Source organism: Curcuma longa, unplaced genomic scaffold, assembly GCF_044706935.1.
Source record: "Curcuma longa cultivar G26 ecotype Majalengka, Jawa Barat unplaced genomic scaffold, ITB_CL_G26_1.1 contig_26742, whole genome shotgun sequence".
NCBI lineage: Eukaryota > Viridiplantae > Streptophyta > Magnoliopsida > Zingiberales > Zingiberaceae > Curcuma > Curcuma longa.
In genome coordinates, this window is record NW_027433201.1 from 3,419 (window position 1) to 9,730 (window position 6,312).

Below are 6,312 nucleotides of genomic sequence, written 5' to 3' on the forward strand. Positions count from 1 at the left end.
AAAATCAAAATAACACCCATCTCATTTTTCATTCCAAAAATACTTTTATTATGGTATATTATTATAAAATTTGACCAAAACTACTATAATGTAAAAATTGCTAGAGTAGTAATTTTATTCAAAACTATTATAATACGTATAGAATTATTATACTTATAATATAAAAATATTATATGTGTAGAAGTTTTAAATATTATAATAGTTTTGATAATAAAAAATTAGATAGATAAAGAATTATTTTAATATTTTAAAAAAATTAAGATGCTAATGAAGGTATCCTTCTTTAATTCTTGGCCAACAAATTGTGTAATCATTAGGTTAGGTCCTAAAAGAATTATCTATCACTAGGTAAAGCCTAAAAGTCGTTTATGAATTCAAAAACAAAAACAAAATCTATGTTTTCCTAAAATTTTTAAAGAAAACTCTCTCTTTTCAAAAATTAAGAAACAATTGTTTTTAGTTTTCTTTTGTGAGCTTTAATTTCTACTAAAACGGCGGCCAGGAGAAAGAGACAAAGCCATTGACCACCACCTCCATGATCTCTTTAACTCCTCTCCTTCCTCCCCGTCTCCACCATCCTTCTCCCACTTCGCACCATGGCCCAAACCCTACCAACGCCTCCCCGCCACCACCACCTTCCGGAGACCAGCAAATCGCCGGAAAACCTCGCCGCCGCCGAGAACCAGAGCACGGCCACTAGTACTCGCTCCTTCGGTTGCACCTTCTGCCAGCGAGGCTTCTCCAGCGCGCAGGCCCTCGGAGGCCACATGAACGTGCACCGCAAGGACAAGGCCAAGCTCCAGCCCCCTCCTCACTTCCCCTCCCTCGTCTTCTCCGGCGCTGCCACCCTCGACGTCGAGTCGCCGTACCTTCTCGAGCATCGCCCGCTGCTGCCTTCCGGTCATGGACCGAGGCGGCTCGGCGAGGGGGAAGCGGAGGTAGATCTCGAACTCCGGTTGGGACGATCTGGAAGTTAATGATGAGGACAAAATTAGAAAGCGCCGCCAAGTTTAGTTTTTTCCTTTAGCGGCAACATATCCATAGATTTGGTTCTTGTTCATAGATTTTGTTTTCTGTATTTTGATTTAATGGATTTACTATGAACAAGAAAATGATCGGGAAGATTTATAATTTTTGGTTGGATTTGATTATAATAATTTTTTGAATATATTTATTTACTCATCACTTTATTTAAATAACTGATTAAAAAAATAAAATAAAATTTATTTAAATATAGATGATAAGAGAAATGCTACATTGTGCGATGAGAAATTCACGACCCGTGCGTGACATCGGCGACCCACCGCTGCTGCCGTCGCTCTCGCCACGCTGTCCGGCCACCGCCTCGAGCGCGATCGACGCGCCGCTCGTCGATGCTCAGTTCGGCATCGGATTCCGACCGAAATCCGGCTGCGATTCGATCGGAAACGACACCGGTCCTTCCTCGGTCGGTCTCCGATCGCGATTCGGTCAGAATCCGGCCCGATCACCATCGACAGTGACCGCACAGTGGAGGCAACTGTTTCCAATCAAATTCATCGGATTCCAACCACTATCCAGCCGGATTCCGCCGGCCGAAGCGCCGACGAGTAGCGTGTCGATCGCGACCGAGGAGGCGGTCGGACGATGCGGCGAGGGTGGTGGCAGCGGCGGTGGGTTGCGGATGTCGCGCACGGGTCGCGGATTCTTCGTTGCGCAACATAGCAATTTCGTAGATGATAATATTTTATAATAGAATATGATATTGTATTTACTAACTAATTATAAGGTTTAATGCAAACTGACTCAAAAAATTATTTTGATATAAGTATTTGGTTTAAATCATTTTTGTCACCTAGGAAAAATAGCTCATGAGGTAAACCTAAAAGTCACATTTCAACTATGAGATTAATAATCAAAATTGATGTAGTGGAAATCAATTGGATGCTAAGATGATGTTGATAACGATATGATTTGTGTCATGATTTAACCGCAATAGTATGGCCACTAGAAGAAATGTCAAAGGTGGCTAAATTTTTCTAATACTTACGTTACTACAATGCTTGTGGAAGCAAAAACATGATAAAAAATATGAGAAAGATTTACTTTTAGGTGCGAGGGAGGTGTTGAATATGCAAAGATCGTGACCATGATCTCCAAAAGAAAATAAAAATTATTTTGACTACTTTAGTCGTTTTCTACTATTAATCCCACCTTAATTGTTATTTAATTATGCCACTTTCAACTGACCAATCAATTGAACTTTAAGCTTACCTTTAACATGATTATAAATTTCTTATAATAAAAAATTTATAAGCCTAATTTCAAAAAAAAAAAAAGAAGATGTGTTCTTGGAAGCTAACAAAACCTAGAATTGATCCTTTACTATTTCCTTAATTTAGGGTTTGCAATTATTCTTGTTATTTCAAATCAACCATTTGTCCTTTTTTTTCTCATCTCAAATGCGCAACTGATTCTCCATTTTTGAGTTTAACCAAGAAGGAACCACATGAATCTAATTGGCTAATTGATCAATAGTTAATCCTCAATATTGTTCTTAAGCATAGAGATGAAGACATTTCATATCCGTAATTATGAATTAAGCTAGTTATCTAAATGAGCAACCTGAACAATTAAGTGATCGATCATTATTTTACAATATCAATATCTTTGCCTATGAACATGCCCAAAGATGTTTATAGATATCAACTTATAAAATAGATTCATTCATAGAACATTTGCTAACAATTTAACGTAATCCTCAACCTTTTTCTCCTGGATTTGGCATCAGCATTGGCGGTTTTAAACATCAAACAGAATTTTTCGTTCAGATCTTGACCATGATGCAGCAACTCCATCATTCTTCTTCTCTAGTTTATCGATACCTGCAAGTGTTCAAGAGCTCGTTGTCACTGATAGATTGAATACCTGACTCCACAGGTATGTCGATTAGGTTCGTGAAGTCGCTACCTGCACAATCTTCATCGTCTCGGCATGAGAACTCACTGTCGTCTGCATATCTCCTCGCTGGTTCCATTTTTAGGCATTGAAGTTGTGAGATCGAAGTCTTGCAGTTTTGTAGAATAAGGAGAAGCTAACATCTGCAATAATTTTGTAGGCTGACCTTTAAGCTCTGCAGTTAATCTTTCAAAGCAACTGGAGCTATAAGTTTCATCTTCAGATGAAGTTTCTAAAACTGAGACCGGACTTGGCTGTTCAAGTTCATAGAATTTTAGAGGTTGTGAGTTCAAGAAGCTACTACTTGAGATTGATCACTTGATTTTTCCTGGGGAGATGAATTACTTTATAGAAATTGACAGTCATACATATAGTACATTCACAAATATGATGAAACCCACTTTGAGAAATGTGTTGGTGCCCCGGTTGATTTTGATATGATCAACCAAGTTAGATTAGGTCCTGTTGTGGTCTGATCCCTCTGTCTAAGTGTGCAGGAGCTTAGGAGCAGAGGAAGTCGAGCGGAAGACGCAGCAGTCGAGAAGGATGACATAGGGGAGTGAGCCGACGGACTCGGTGCATCCGAAGGACGCGGAACTGCGGAAGAGTACACCGGTGGAGCGAGAAGAACGTGCACGACGTCTAAGGAACGAGAAGTCAAGAGGAAGGATGCTCGAGGGGCGAGAGGCCAGAGTCGGATTCGGGTGAGCCTAACTCTAGTTGGCTAGAAATCACCTAAACGATGTTTCTGAAAAAATCAACTTTGTTGACTTTGACCAACGCAAATTTTGACTTGGTCTTGGACTTGGACGACTAAAGCTTTGACTTTAAATCAAAGCTTTAAAGATGCTATTCAAAGTTGTGGATTCAAGGCACATGGAGGCAAGGCTCAAGCATTTAAAGATAAAGCCAAGCACGCCCCAAGCTGTTTGGAAATAACTTCAACATGCGCAGACCAACGTTAATGATAAGCTTGATCAAAACGGCAACTTCGGATGTGATTTCAATGTGCGCTCCAGCTTTTAATCGTCGATCAAATTAAGGATAGAGATTATCCTTAATCAAGGATGATTCAAACGTTGATAAACATTTATTCTTTAAAAGATAATATTTATCCTTTATCAAAGATCAACAATCAAGATCAAATCATATCTACGATCAACGGTCAAGATTAGTTTGCATAGGTTATAAATAGGCTTAGAAGCTAAAGAAAAATTCAACACTTCAATTGTAATATTGTTCTTAGCTTCCGTCTTATGTTACAAACGTCTGTAAGAGGCTTCAATCGTCTGTAATATTGATAGTAAGCTTCAACCGCCATGGCTTACAATCACCTAGGTTGTAACCAAGTACATCTGTTTGTATTCGTCTCTTACTAGGTTTATTTCATTTAATTTTTGTTGAGTTTATTTAATTGTTGAAACTAACATTTATCCTTGTAAAGTTGTACAATAGATCCAGTTTTATTTACAAGGGCAATTCACCCCCCCCCTGCCGGTCCACATCGATTCAACAAAATGAAACAGCAAGAACAAAGTCTATCTTCGCTTTGTGGTAGTCAGATTGTGCTTTCAAAGTTCATATACTGCATCGAAGTTTCATTGAAGCCTTCTATTTTCAGGCATTTGGAGAAAGTTAATTTTCTGCTAAATTTACTATGATCATGGGGATTTTAAGAACTAGATGAGTATACTATAACTGAACTGGACTTAAAAATTTTGAGTTACAGGTTCAACGAATCAAATCAAAAAATAACAAATCACTCTGCAACTCAAAAATAGGGATGGTTGTTCAGTGATAATATGTTTTATGCCTATAATCTTTTGATAATCTTTCACAGTCAACTTTAGCATGCGCTTTAAAGTTGCTGATTGCTACTAGTCGACAAATCAATCAAGTAAAAGATTGCAATTGCTGCTTAATTCCTCTTGAATTTATCTGCACAACACCAACGATTGATAACTTGTTGCGAATCTACATGAAAATGGCATGCAGATGGCAGCAATCCAAGAACGTTTGCTGAAGAAAGCAGTAGAAGATCGAAAGAGGCTAAGCACAATTGAACAATAAACAGACTTTAGAATGACACAAACTTTGAACTTGAGCATTATCATATCAGTATCTCGCAGAGCAGTATGTGTATGTTGAGATTTGTTTCATGAATCACGTCGATCGACTCTTGAATCTTAGGGTTCTATTAAAAAAAGCATAAAAAGTGTCAAGAAACAAAAGTTACCTCTAAACCCTAGCTCTCACGGCGAAGCCTTGAAAAGGCGGAGATCCGCATCCTGCATCCTGCAAATCGAGGGAGAACGACACCGACGGCGTCAGCGAGCTTAGACCCACCTTCGGAGCGACTTGGAAGGTCAACCTGCTGCTTGAGGATTTCAAAGTGTTTGACGAAAAGTAGGTTTCTGGTCCGAAATCGGTGGTGGAAGAGAAAGAAAGTGGCGGCGGCAGGGCTGGAAGAAAGGATTTAAGAGAAGAGACGTCCATGGGGGAGCGGTGGGCGGGGAGGGAGGCGGCCGGGATGGGAGGCCGCGTCGGCGACGGCGACTGCCATCGGAAGCCGATCGAATTGGATCGAGTTGTACTTGGTGATGCGTCAACCCGGCCCGGTTCGGTCTGAGGCCCGGCCTAGTCTGACTTCAGCGGGCCGGCCTGGTCCGGTCTGTATAATAAATTGGAAAAGAAGAAGAAATAAATAAACACAGCAGGCCGGCGAGGAGCACGTTCCGCGTGGAGCGGGTATGGCGACACGTGTAGTCTCTCCCTCTATCGGGTAACGCAAAGCGTGCGGGCCAGGTGGTCCCGGAATGCCCATGTGCGCGGGCAAGCGGACAACCGCATGCGGCGCGGCCACGCGGGCCCACTAATCATGATGACGACGCGTTTTGTGGCAGGAAATTATTATGCGGCCGCAGTCATTTAATTAGTTCAACACCAACTCGACCTAAATCCCATGCGACAGATACATAAAACTACCGTTCCATATCCAAATCGATTTTAATTAAATTAATAATTTTTCCAATAAAAGAAAAGAAAAGAAAAGAAAATTTTAAAAAATAAAAATTCTAGCTCTTTTTTTTATTTAAAAACACTCTATATTAAAAAAACTCTATCCTAATTACTATTAGTCAAACATCATTATAATAATTTTAGCTAAACACTTAAAATTACTCCAATGCTAATTAAAACTACTTTAACTTTAGCCAAAATTATTTTAATTTAATTAAAAGTACTTTAATATTAATAAAAAATACTCCAATATTTAAGATGGTATATTTATTTATTTTTCAACATAAAGAGAAAAATTTCAATTCAATCGAAATAACTTACCAAACTTAATTAATTTAAAAATGGAGATGATCTATT

At 39.4% G+C, this 6,312-nt stretch overlaps 1 long non-coding RNA gene across 1 annotated transcript; it reads right to left on the reverse strand.

Moving 5' to 3' along the window:
* Positions 1 to 2,623: 2,623 nt before the first annotated feature.
* Positions 2,624 to 5,487, reverse strand: LOC141818935 (uncharacterized). Its single transcript, XR_012601022.1, has 3 exons — positions 5,174 to 5,487; positions 2,950 to 3,080; positions 2,624 to 2,864 (listed from the first exon to the last, which is right to left on the reverse strand). It is a non-coding gene; the product is annotated as an uncharacterized LOC141818935 (long non-coding RNA).
* Positions 5,488 to 6,312: the final 825 nt, after the last annotated feature.